At 49.3% G+C, this 14,052-nt stretch overlaps 1 protein-coding gene across 1 annotated transcript in view; it reads left to right on the forward strand.

Moving 5' to 3' along the window:
* AMBRA1 (autophagy and beclin 1 regulator 1) overlaps positions 1–14,052 on the forward strand; it is a 1,783,669-nt gene that overhangs the window by 230,926 nt on the left and 1,538,691 nt on the right. The gene's annotated exons all lie outside the window — the stretch shown is intronic.

A 14,052-nucleotide genomic window follows, 5' to 3' on the forward strand; every position in this document is an offset into this window, starting at 1 on the left:
TTGCTGGCCTCGGAAAATTTTTTCGCCAGAGGGCGCTGCGCGTCGATGATCGCCGAGTCGATGACCCTCGACGGCCTCCGTGCCGACGTCGACGTCATCCTGCCTATAAAGGCCGCGCGCAGCGTCCGTTGCTCAGTTCCGTTTTTCCGCGCTTCGTTGTGCCTCGGAACACCGTTGCTCAGTTCTCGTCAAGAATAACGTATATAATATTTAACCTCGATATCGATGGCATCCTCCTCCGACCCGACGACCCCTCGGTCCGGTTTCAAAAAGTGCCGAGACTGCGGGAAGAAAATGTCGTTGACGGACCCTCACAGGGTCTGTTTGTGGTGTCTGGGAATCACGCACCAGAGTTCGGAGTGTGAGGAATGCCTTTCCATGACGGCGAAAGCCTTGAAGGAGCGTAGGGGGAAGCTCGAGAGAGGTAGGTCAACTTTAACTTCCTCGAAAGCTTCTTCGGTAGAGTCGAGACGTTCGTCTCCTCACCATAAAAAACACTCTCGATCTAGATCACGAAGTGGCTCCCACCACTCGTCGACATCGAGACACTCGAAGAAGAGACGTAGGAGATCCCCTTCGTCATCTTCGTCGAGTTCTCCTGAGAGAGTTCATTGCCCCACAAAACGCAGCTCGCAAGCTGAGTGGGAGGAATTCAGGAAAAAGATGCTAAGCGTCTTCGAGAAAGCGGCCTCGTCCCCCTCGAAGACAGCTGAGGGTGATACCCCGGGTAAAAAACCCAAAAAATCTAAACGCCGCGAGTCGCAGTACCCGGCGGAAAAGTCAACCCGAAAGCGCCTCGAGCCATCGGGAGATAAAGCATCATCGACGCCATCGTCGAAAACTCCTTCGAAACAGAGGTCGGCGCCATCGACGCCGTTGTCGAAGGATTCATCGGCGCATCAGTCGATCGAGTCGACGCCGACGTCGACGCCGATATCGACGCCGGTGAAGGAAAGAACCACGGCTACTCCACAGCCAACGGTTAGACAAAAGACCTCCGACTCGACGCCGAGAACGTCGACGTCGTTCTCGAGCAGGACTCCGATCCTTTCGAGTTCCTCGAGGCCTAGTACACATTTCTCGACGCTTTTCACGGCGCCTTCGAGTACTTTCACGTCGGTGTCGACGACATCGACGTTTTCAAGGCCTGTGATGATGGCTCCTTCTGCATTGGAAATGGGGTTTATACCATTCCAAAAACCAAAGTATCCCCCTTTAACCTCGATTTTTGAGGAAAGGGAGGATTCAGACCAAGATATTGATTTACAGAGGACCACATCACCAGAGCCAGAGACTTTCGCCTCTGAGGATAGAAGATTAAAAAATCTTCAGGATGCACTTCAGGAAGCTAGTGGCTTGGACACTTCTCCTGAAGCAGAATTTATCAAACCAGACCCAGGAGAACATGCGGAGACTCCATATAGAGCTCTGATGTCTAGAATCATAGAATTTATGGGTTGGTCTGCACCTTCTCCTGCCTTTCAGCAGGATGACCTCACTGACATACTGGACAAGGGCCCACAGGAGGATCCTGTGGTTCCATTTCACTCTGCTCTACAGAGAAGGATTTTGACAAACTGGGAAACGCCGGAAATTATCCCGGCAGTAAATAAAAAACTGTCAACAAAATACAGGGTGGCTAGTTCTGACCCTGAATATTTGTCAAAACACCCTACTCCTGAGAGCTTAGTTGTACAGGCTGCAACCTCATCAGGCAGCACATCTGCATACCCCACTGCTCCGCAGGATAGGGATGACAAAAAGTATGATGCCATGGCTAAGAAGGTTTTTTCTGCCTGTAGCATGGCGTTAAAGTCTATTAACGCGACCTGTACGCTCGCTAGGTTCAGCCACACCCTTTGGGAGTGCGCTTCATCAGCGGCTGACTGCCTCCAAGAAGGAGAGGAAAGGGACGCATTTTTAAACATCATCAGGGATGGTAAAGATGCGATGTGCGAGACCCTACAAACTGGCCTAGATTCTGCTGACAGTATCAGCAGGGCCATGGCGGCAAGTACCACAATCCGCAGGCATGCGTGGTTGAGGAAGTCTGGTTTTGCCTCTGACGTGCAAACCAGGCTTTTGAATATGCCCTTTGACGGTTCTACCCTCTTTGGAAAGAAGGCGGATGACAGTTTGGAGAAACTGCAAACGTCCAAGGCAGCAGCCAAGTCATTGGGAGCTGCTATCCGTCAGAATACCTTTCGTCCTTCGGGATCATCGTGGAGAGGACGGTCCTTTCGTTACTATTCCTCATATGGAAAGGGCAGAGGACGACCGGCTCAAAGAGGCCAAGGAAGATTTACCCGTGGTGGACGGGGTAGGGGAAAGAAAGCCGCACCCGCAGGAGCAGGAGCCACTTTACCTTCGGCAACTGCATCAGCCGCTTCAAAACCACTCTGAGGTCTCCCCTCACAGAACACCAGTAGGGGGCAGGTTAACTCACCATCTGACGGAATGGCAGGCTATTACGTCAGATGCTTGGGCTCTGGAGACAGTGGCCCAAGGTTACTGCCTGCCCTTCCTACATATCCCTCAGAGTCATCCACCGGGGAACAACCCTTTGAAGCTTCCAGATCCGCTCCTCTTGCAGGAGGTTTTAGACCTGCTAGAGAAAGGTGCCATAGAACTGGTACCTGTAGCGGAAAGGAACAAGGGTTGGTACTCCCCCTACTTCATAATACCGAAGAAGGACGGAGGACTGAGACCCATCTTAGACTTACGGGAATTGAACAAATTCCTCCGAAAGGACAAGTTCAAGATGGTGACTCTCTCTCAGATCCTTCAGGCCCTCCAGCTTCAGGACTGGTTGGTATCTCTAGACCTCCAGGACGCTTATTTCCATGTGCCGATCCATCCCAGGCACAGGAGATACCTGAGGTTCGCAATTGGCAGCTCTCATTATCAATTTCGAGTTCTGCCATTTGGGCTAACCTCCGCCCCGAGGGTCTTTACCAAGCTAATGTCGGTTGTGGCTGCAAGTCTAAGGAGGGAAGGGATTCATGTCTACCCTTACCTAGACGATTGGTTGATCAGAGCTGTATCTTCGGAACAGGCTCAGAGACAACTAGATTATGTTTGCCACTTCCTTCACAAGCTGGGCTTCTCCCTCAATTTAAAGAAGTCACAGATGATACCATCACAGAGACTCCAATTCATTGGAGCAGTCCTGGACACTTCCCTGGGAAGAGCCTTGCCACCAGAGGTGAGGGCTCGAGATATTCTGCAGATGGTCATCAGATTTCAGAATGCCCAATATCTCCCAGCCTACGACTTTCTGAGGTTGCTAGGCCTCATGGCATCCTGCATATTTCTCGTGCCGGAGGCTCGCCTGAGAATGAGATCCCTCCAGTGGGCACTGAGAACTCAGTGGTCACAGTTCTCAGGAAGGATGACAGATCTCCTTCGGATCCCGGTCAAAGTAGCCCGAGACCTTCAGTGGTGGGCCTGTCGGGAGAACATCCTGAAAGGAGAAATGTTTTGGCAACCATGGCCGGAGATAACAGTAGTCACGGATGCCTCACTCACGGGGTGGGGAGCTCACGCCAACGACTTGACCATCAGCGGTCGTTGGTCTCCATCGGAGTCCAGACTACATATCAACCTGTTGGAGCTGAGAGCCATCAGACTAGCGCTGAAGGCTTTTCTGCCGTCTGTACGGGGAAGAAACGTCCTAATAATGACGGACAATACAGTGGCCATGCACTACCTCAACAAAAGAGGAGGCGTAGGCTCACTACCACTGTGCAGAGAGGCGATGCAGCTCTGGTTTTGGGCAATTCAGGAAGGAATCTCTCTATCGGCAATTCACCTAGCCGGAGAGAAGAACTTGACAGCGGACGCTCTGAGCAGGCAGAGCACAGTCTCTCACGAGTGGGAGATAGCTCAGGAAGTCCTTCAAGAGATCTTCGCCCTTTGGGGAACCCCTCAAGTGGATCTGTTCGCCACCAGTATCAACAGGAAGTGCGACAGATTTTGCTCAAGGGAATTTCCCCCGAGAGGAGCTCTAGGAGATGTGTTCGTAGTGGACTGGGAGTTCCCACTTCTGTACGCGTTCCCTCCGGTCCCTGTCATTCCTCAAATGATCAGGAGGTTGAGAAGGTTTCGGAAGACCATGATCCTAATTGCCCCGGATTGGGCCAGGAGAACGTGGTACCCGGACCTTCTAGACATGTCCATCTGCCCTCCAATTCGACTGCCATACAGAGAGGATCTTCTCTCGCAGAAGGAAGGTCAGGTTCTCCATCCAGCCATCAAGACCCTCAACCTTCACGCTTGGTGTCTGAAAGGTTGAGGTACAAGGATTGGGACCTTCCGGATGATGTTATGGAGGTGTTGCTTTCGGCCAGAAGGCCGGCAACTAAAACTCTATACCGCTGCCGTTGGAACAAATTTTGCAGCTGGTGCAGAGAAAAGAATATTGAACCCTTTTCTTGTGGTACACCTATGGTGTTGTCATTCTTACTTTACCTGGCTAATTCAGGCCTACAGGTTGGCACAATTAAGGGCTATCTCGCAGCGCTATCAATCTTTAAGCGCACTGCAGAGGAGCCTTCATACTTCAAAATTCCATTGGTAATACAATACCTAAAAGGATTAACTAATGTTTATCCCCCGAAACCTTTTCAAGTTCCCTTATGGGATTTAAACCTAATTTTAAACTTCCTAAAGGGTGCCCCTTTTGAACCACTACACTCTTGTTCATTGAAGCTTCTCACCCTCAAAACTGTTTTGCTAATAGCATTGACATCTGCTAGAAGGGTTAGCGAGTTGCAAGCCTTATCGTGTAAACCTCCACATACAATCTTTTACAAGGACAAAGTTGTTCTTCAGGTGAAGCCTAACTTCCTCCCGAAGGTAGTCTCGGAGTTTCACATCACTCAGAAGATTATATTACCTTCTTTCTACCCTCCTCCTCATCCGGGGAAGGAGGAAGAGAGACTGCACAGGCTGGACCCTAAGCGAGCCTTGAGCTTTTATATCAGCAGATTGGCTAAGATCAGACAAGCAGACCAACTCTTTGTAGGTTATGCAGGACATAAGTTGGGCCTTCCAATAACAAAACAAACCATCTCCAGATGGATTATTTTAGCCATTCTGGAGTGCTACAAATTGGCAGGAAAGGAGCCTCCTCAAAATCTAAGGGCTCATTCTACCAGGGGTATCGCAACATCCTCAGCCCTTCAAAGAGGGGTGCCAATTCGAGATATATGTGCGGCTGCCACATGGTCGTCCGCACATACATTTACCAAATTCTATAGCCTGGATTCCTCCTCTAGTCAAGAAACTAGATTCGGCAAGGCTGTGTTACACTCTGTCCATTCTGGAAGGGTAACATAACTTTTATTACTCCCGCCTCCAGTCACAATACCACTGCTATGGGAGTCTATCTAAGATAAGGAATACGTCGGAAGAGACAATCCCTTCGAAGAACTAGTTACTCTTACCTTGTAACGTTCTTTCGATGGGATGTTCCTCCGACGTATTCCTTATCGACCCTCCCATCCATCCCCGCAGTATGACTTCCTGTGGGTTTGCAGCCTATGCTCCTTCAAGGTGATTAGTCTAATCCAAAAAAAAAAAAACATTACTGGGGACTACAAAACGGAACTGAGCAACGGACGCTGCGCGCGGCCTTTATAGGCAGGATGACGTCGACGTCGGCACGGAGGCCGTCGAGGGTCATCGACTCGGCGATCATCGACGCGCAGCGCCCTCTGGCGAAAAAATTTTCCGAGGCCAGCAAAGCTGAAGGATTTCTATCTAAGATAAGGAATACGTCGGAGGAACATCCCATCGAAAGAACGTTACAAGGTAAGAGTAACTAGTTCTTCTAATAGGCTTTTGACATGGGTCGGGTCTTCTGCCTACATTGTATCTGCTTGAGGAAAAGGGTGTTTAGGATCTGGTATACCATGTAACATTGTATTGATTCTTTTAATTTGTTTAGTTTTTCTTTCACTATGCTCTTCAATGGACTGTTGATGTTTCTCTTTGCTGTCCCTTTCATGTTTTTGAAAACTGCACATCTGTAGACTGGCTGTAGGAGGTAGGGATTGTTTCGCTGTGGAGGCTGGAGTGCATGAATATGTCATGTTTCAGGGGGGGGGGTAATCAGTGGTTTGCAGAACATGGTGCACTTGCGTGTGTGAGCCATTCTGCTCCTGTAGTGTTTCACCTTTTTCTGAGCCCTATGATTGTGTGAAAAATGATATATGGCTGGCAATTCTCTGTTCCTGATGAGTGTATCTTCGGAGATTTAAGAATGGTCCCTGATTCTCGGAGCGGGCCAACATCTTGTCCCACAGCTGAGGGGGCACAATGGAGTGATATTGTCGTCATTCTCTCACTAAACTGTAGTTATTCCCTGAAGGTAGACAGTTCCAGGGTAAATCTGCTCATGCAAAGGCAGAAGCCCCTCCCCTATCCTCTAGTTCCTAAGGGAAGGGGACGTTTGGAATGAATCTGCTTCTTTGCAACCTGGCCCTGTCCACTGGAAATCCATGCTAAAAAGACTGTTTAGTTGACACTCTGTGGAGTAAGCGCATCCTCTGGGTCAGATAGTTCTCTGTATAGTTGGATGTGCTGTTCTTTTCTCAATAGCTGAATTGCGTAATAGTGTTATGTATACCACTCCTATTTCTTTGTGTGGTGACTCGACTACCACGATATTAACATAACCTGTTTTGTAGAAACTCTGCACCTTTATCTGTTTGGTGTATTCCATAAACTCCTTATGTTTATCTTTAAGTACTCCTGAGAAAATACCAGTCTCCGCGAAGGAGTACCGCTAAAAGAACATACTTCATGCTTTAACTGCCTTTTACTACAGCGTTTGCAAGACAGGCTGGCACCTGGTCTGCTGATTAGATGCAGCTTCTGGTCGCCGTCAAGGACTTCATGAGGGAGGAAAACAATGTATTTCGAAGGGATTGTGTCCTCCGACGTATTCCTCATCTTAGATATATCCTTCCAGCTCTGCTGGCCTCGGAAAATTTTTTCTCTAGAGGGCGCTGCGCGTCGACGTCCCTCGAGTCGATGTCCCTCGACAGCCGCCGTATCGACGCTCGACGTCCTCCTGCCTATAAAGGCCGCGCGCAGCGTCCGTTGCTCAGTTCCGTTTTTCCGCGCTTACTCGGTGCCTCCGAATACCGTTGCTCAGTTCTTAGTCAGATTAATCCTATTTACCTCGAGTTATTCGATCCATACTCGATGGCTTCCTCGTCGGAACCGACAACTCCTCGATCCGGCTTCAAAAAATGTCGAGATTGTGGGAAAAAGATGTCGTTGACCGATCCTCACAGAAATTGTCTGTGGTGCTTGGGAGCTGAACACCATTGTTCGGAATGCGAGGACTGTATGTCCATGACAGCTAAAGGCCCTGAAGGAGCGTAGGGGGAAGCTGGAGAAAGGTAAGACTTTTAAAGCTTCTTCTTCGTCGACGAAGTCGAGACATTCGTCTCCTCGTCACCATTAGCGCTCCAGGTCTCGGAGTGGGTCTCATCACTCCTCGAGATTGAAGCACTCGAAGAGGAGGCGTTGAAGATCCCCTTCCCAGTCTTCCTCTTCCTCTGTTCGCCAAAAAGAATCCCTTGCCCCACGAAACATAGTTCCCGGGCTGAATGGGAGGAATTCCGAAAGAATATGATGAGCGTCTTCGAGAAAGCGGCCCCGACCCCCTCGAAGACTGCCGAGAGCGATGCTCTGGTCGAAAGACCCGAAGGTCAAAAACGCCGCGAGTCGCAGTACCCGGCGAAAGAAACCTCTCGAGCGCGTTTCGAACCCTCGAGCAGGACTATGACCTCCAAACCTTCCTCGAAGGTTCCGTCGACGAGGGTCCCGTCGACGTCGAGGTCGATGTCTTCGGCGCCGTTGTCGAGGGGACCTTCGACACACGGGTCTGTCGACTCGACGCCGGCCTCGACACCAGCGTTGACGCCAAGAAAAGTCACGGTGACCACACATCCAGTGACTATCCCCAGGCCCTCGACGTCGATGGCGTCGATATTGTCGAGTAGAATTCCAATTCTGTCGAGGTCCTCGAGGCCTCCACCTCTGTTTTCGACGCCACGCTCGAAGCCTTCGGCGTCGGCGTCGACGACATCGACGTTTTCGAGGCCAATAATGACAAGTTCGGCACCATCTGCCTTGGAAATGGGATTTACTCCCTTTGAGTTCAGAACAATTGAGAACTATATCCTCAATTTTAGAAGAGGGTGATTTGTCTGAACAAGACACATTTGAGTTACAGGGACCTGTAACCCCAGTTAGAGAGGAGTTTTCCTCTGAAGAGCGCAGATTAAAGGATCTTCATGATTCTTTACATGAGGCAAGTGGGTTAGACACTTCCCCTGAGGTGGATTTTGCTAAGCCAGACCCGGGGGAGCATGCTGAAACCCCCTACAGAGCCTTAATGGCCAGGATTACAGAGTTCATGGGGTGGTCTGCACCTTCACAATCTTTCCAGCAAGATGACCTCACGGATATTCTTGACAAAGGCCCACAAGAGGATCCTGTGGTGCCCTTTCATAAAGCTCTTCAGAGAAAGATCATGACAAACTGGGAAACCCCAGATGTAATACCAGCAGTAAATAAAAAACTGTCTGCAAAGTACAGGGTATCTTCCACAGACCCAGAGTTTTTGTCTAAACATCCATCCCCAGAAAGTCTGGTGGTACAAGCAGCATCCTCTACCGATGTCAAGACGGCTTATCCTACAGTCCCACAGGACAGGGACGATAAAAAATATGATGCTATGGCAAAGAAAGTCTTTTCAGCATGTAGCATGGCGTTAAAGTCTGTTAATGCTACTTGCACCCTTGCTAGGTTCAGCCATACACTTTGGGAGTGTGCTTCTACAGCGGCTGACTGCATCCCGGAGGGAGAAGAAAGGGATGCGTTCCTGAATATTATACAGGACGGTAAAGACGCTATGTGCGAATCCCTCCAGACGGGCATTGATTCGGCTGACAGTATCAGCAGAGCAATGGCGGCAAGTACATCAACCAGGAGATTCGCTTGGTTGAGAAAGTCGGGTTTTGCCCCAGATGTGCAAGCCAGGCTCTTGAACATGCCATTCGATGGCTCTTCTTTGTTCGGGAAAAAGGCGGATGACAGTTTAGAGAAACTGCAAACTTCAAAAGCTGCAGCAAAATCCCTAGGAGCTGCAATCCGTCAGACTCCTTTTCGTCCCACAGGAACCTCTGCGAGGGGCAAGTCCTTTTCGCTTCTACTCCGCATTCGGAAGAGGTAGAGGACGACCGGCTCAAAGGGGTCAAAGAAGAACTACCCGAGGTGGACGGGGTAGATATTCTAAAGCCGCAGCAACCGCAGGTGCCTCTTTACCATCGGCATCTGCATCAGCCGCCCCAAAACCACTCTGAGGACTCCCCTCACAGGACACCTGTAGGAGGCAGGTTGACTCAACATCTGACGGTATGGCAGGCTATCACGTCAGATGCTTGGGCATTGGAAACAGTCGCCCAAGGTTACTGCCTGCCTTTCCTACGTATACCTCAGTCATCCACCGGGGATCAGCTCTCAGAAAGCTCCAGATCCGCTCCTCTTGCAGGAAATTTTGGACCTGCTAGAGAAAGGTGCCATAGAACCGGTACCTGTAGCGGAGAGGGACAAGGGCTGGTACTCCCCTTACTTTCTCATTCCAAAGAAAGACTGAGGACTGAGACCCATCTTGGACTTGCGAGAATTGAACAAATTCCTCAGAAAAGACAAATTCAAGATGGTCACTCTTTCTCAGATCCTCCAGGCCCTTCAGTTTCAGGACTGGTTGGTATCTCTGGACCTTCAGGACGCTTATTTCCATGTGCCTATCCATCTCAAACACAGGAAATACCTGAGGTTCGCAATTGGCAACTCTCACTATCAATTTCGAGTACTGCCATTTGGGCTGACCTCCGCCCCGAGGGTCTTCACCAAGTTAATGTCGGTAGTGGCTGCAAGTCTAAGGAGGGAAGGGATTCACGTCTACCCCTACCTGGACGATTGGCTGATCAGGGCTGTTTCTCCGGAGCAAGCTCAGATCCAGCTAAATCACGTGTGCCATTTCCTTCACAGACTGGGCTTCTCCCTCAATTTAAAGAAGTCACAAATTATACCATCGCAGAGACTCCAGTTCATAGGAGCGATCCTGGATACTTCCCTGGGAAAAGCCTCGCCACCAGAGGTGAGGGCTCAAGATATTCTACAGATGGTTACCAAGTTCCAGCATGCCCAACGTCTCCCAGCCTTCGACTTTTTGAGGTTGCTAGGCCTCATGGCATCCTGCATTTTCCTTGTGCCAGATGCTCGCCTGAGAATGAGATCCCTCCAGTGGGCACTGAGGACTCAGTGGTCACAATTCTCGGGGAGAATGACAGATCTTCTTCAGGTTCCCGGCAGGGTGGCTCGAGACCTTCAGTGGTGGGCCTGTCAGGAGAACATTCTGAAAGGAGAACAGTTTTGGCAACCCTGGCCGGAGATAACAGTAGTCACGGATGCCTCAATCACGGGGTGGGGAGCCCACGCCAACGACTTGACCATCAGCGGTCGTTGGTCTCCATCGGAGTCCAGACTACACATCAACCTGTTAGAGCTGAGAGCCATCAGACTTGCGTTGAAGGCTTTCCTGCCAGCTGTACAAGGGAAGAACGTCCTGATAATGACGGACAACACGGTGGCCATGCATTACCTCAACAAAAGAGGAGGCGTAGGATCACTACCCCTGTGCAGAGAGGCGATGCAGCTCTGGTTTTGGGCAGTCCAAGAAGGAATCTCTCTATCGGCAGTTCACCTAGCCGGAGAGAAGAACTTGACAGCGGACGCTCTGAGCAGGCAGAACACAGTATCCCACGAGTGGGAGCTAGCTCAGGAAGTCCTTCAAGAGATCTTCGCCCTTTGGGGAACCCCTCCGGTAGATCTGTTCGCCACCAGCCTAAACAGGAAATGCGACCTGTTCTGCTCAAGGGAATTTCCTCCGAGAGGAGCTCTGGGAGACGCGTTCATAGTGGACTGGGAGTTTCCGCTTCTGTACGCGTTCCCACCGGTCCCTGTCATTCCTCAAATGATCAGGAGGTTGAGAAGATTCCGGCGAACCATGATCCTAATTGCCCTGGATTGGGCCAGGAGAACATGGTACCCGGACCTTCTAGACTTGTCCATCTGCCCTCCAATTCGACTTCCTCTCAGAGAGAACCTACTCTCACAGAAGGGAGGTCAGGTTCTCCATCCAGACATCAAAACCCTCAACCTTCACGCTTGGCTTCTGAACGGCTGAGGTACAAGGATTGGGACCTCCCTGATGATGTTATGGAGGTGTTGCTTTCGGCAAGGAGGCCAGCAACAAAGTCTTTATACCGCTGCCGTTGGAACAGATTTTGCAGCTGGTGTAGAGAACAGAATATCGACCCATTTTCATGTGGTACACCAATGGTTTTGTCCTTCCTACTATATTTGGCAAATTCAGGCCCTCAAGTTGGCACCATTAAGGGCTATCTCGCAGTGCTATCTATCTTTAAGCGTACTGCGGAAGAACCATCCTATTTCAAATTACCCTTGGTAATACAGTTTCTAAAGGGGTTAACCAATGTTTATCCCCCAAGACCATTCCAAGTTCCCCTATGGGATTTAAACTTAGTACTAACTTTCCTGATGGGTACACCTTTCGAACCTCTCGATTCTTGTTAGTTAAGATTCCTTACCCTTAAAACTGTTTTATTAATAGCACTTACATCTGCTAGAAGGGTGAGCGAATTACAAGCTCTTTCTTGTAAACCCCCTCATACAATCTTTCACAAAGACAAAGTTGTCCTGCAAGTGAAGTCTAATTTCCTCCCAAAGGTGGTTTCTGAATTCCATATCACTCAGAAGATTACCCTACCATCTTTCTATCCTCCTCCTCACCCGGGGAAAGAGGAAGAGAGGTTACACAGACTAGACACTAGGAGGGTTTTAAGTTTTTACATTAGTAGACTAGCCAGGATAAGACAGGCAGACCAGCTGTTTGTAGGTTACGCAGGTCACAAGCTGGGGTTACCAATAACTAAGCAGACCATTTCCAGATGGATCATTCTAGCCATTCTGGAATGTTATAAACTGGCAGGGAAAGAGCCCCCTCAAAACCTTAGGGCTCATTCGACCAGAGGTATTGCAGCTTCATCGGCCCTCAAAAGAGGCGTGCCGGTTAAAGACATATGTGCGGCCGCTACATGGTCGTCTGTCCATACCTTTACACGTTTTTACAATCTGGATTCCTCCTCCAGTCAAGAGACTAGGTTTGGAAGGGCTGTACTGCATTCTATTCATCAATAGAAGACAGCGTGAAGTCAGTACTCCCTCCTCCGAATATAGAATACTGCTATGGGAGCCTATCTAAGATGAGGAATACGTCGGAGGACACAATCCCTTCGAAGAACAAGTTACTTCTTACCTTGTAACGTTCTTTCGACGGGATGTTCCTCCGACGTATTCCTCATCGACCCTCCCATCCATCCCCGCAGTTCTACTTCCCTTGTTGTTGCAGCTTACGCTCCTTCAGGGTGATTAGTCTAGTCCAGTAATACTGTGGGCTACAAAACGGAACTGAGCAACGGACGCTGCGCGCGGCCTTTATAGGCAGGAGGACGTCTAGCGTCGATACGGCGGCTGTCGAGGGACATCGACTCGAGGGACGTCGACGCGCAGCGCCCTCTAGAGAAAAAAATTTCCGAGGCCAGCAGAGCTGGAAGGATATATCTAAGATGAGGAATACATCGGAGGAACATCCCGTCGAAAGAACGTTACAAGGTAAGAAGTAACTTGTTCTTCTGTATCGTTTGAAATTCTTGTCTGTTGGTCTTTCAGCATTCAGGCCGTGACCTTGCACTGTTTGTGAGTTCGAAGCATAGAATACATTTTACAAAGCGTTTAGACAGAAAGGAAAAAAGCAAATGGCTGACATTTCACAAAATGGATGCCCTCTGGTTACATTGATGATTCTGCGATTGCGATGTTTGTCACATGATGCGATTGGTTTCTGGCCAACATACTATAGGGTTGTTTCTGGTCTAACAGAATCGCCATAAGAGGAAAGTCCACAGACCACATTTGATACTGGCTTCGGGCCTGAGGGACAGCTTCTGAACTTAAGCATAAACATAAGCATCAACATTCTTCCCATCTTGGCAATGTGATACGGTATGCAGGCTTTAGATTTGTCACCTTCTGAGAAGCTTGCCTCTTCTGGCCTTTTTTCAAGCCTTTCTTCTTCATCCTCAGATAAGCCTTTTACTGATGGATAATTCATTAATAGAACAGGCAATGTGCAATTGGTCAAAGCAGTGCACTCTAAATATAAAACTACTAAGGATGAGCCTTTTATCGTCATGGAAAACTTGTCCGCAGTATCAGTGGTTGTCTCTGCAATCCCTAGTAAGTGCAAAGGCCCACTTCAGAATCCGGCTTCTGTCCTTGGCAAAGATTTCAGCTTGTGAGAATATCAGGGCAAAAAGGTTTCATCAGAATGCTGCGCTTTACCTAAAAGAGAATAATGCAGCATCTGTTGTGGTCGGAAACAGCTTGCAGAAATGTTTTGAGATATGTGTCCTTTTCATGCTCAGGAAGAATGTTTCTTCCATTCCGTAACTACTGCTAATAAGGTACTTTTTGCCAATCCAGAAAATATAATATAATCGTGAACTGAGATTATGGGATAAACGGAAGAAGTGGCTTTGTAACCTCACCGACTGTTACGCTCACCTGGTCTCTGCAGAGGCGTTGGTCATGTTTGCAGCCCTCCCTGAACTTCAATCACCCCCTTCAGGCCTCTCCCCCGTTAGAAAAGCTGTGAGCGGTGGTACGGGGTGATACTGCTCCTGCGTGGAGATAAAAGTGTGTGAGTGCGCCAATCTGTGATTGTTGTACCTCTCAAACCCTTCACCCCAAAGTACGGTTTATGCGAGCATACGCCGCCCTATAAAGTTCACCTGTGAATTATGGAAGATAAGCTCTCCGTCCTGCTACTTCTGGCAGGGGCGCATCAAATGGGATCTAGTTCACTGATCCCTGATAAGGATTAGT

Source organism: Ambystoma mexicanum, chromosome 11 (genome assembly GCF_040938575.1).
Source record: "Ambystoma mexicanum isolate Mex_15411 chromosome 11, UKY_AmexF1_1, whole genome shotgun sequence".
NCBI classification, from domain to species: Eukaryota; Metazoa; Chordata; class Amphibia; order Caudata; family Ambystomatidae; genus Ambystoma; species Ambystoma mexicanum.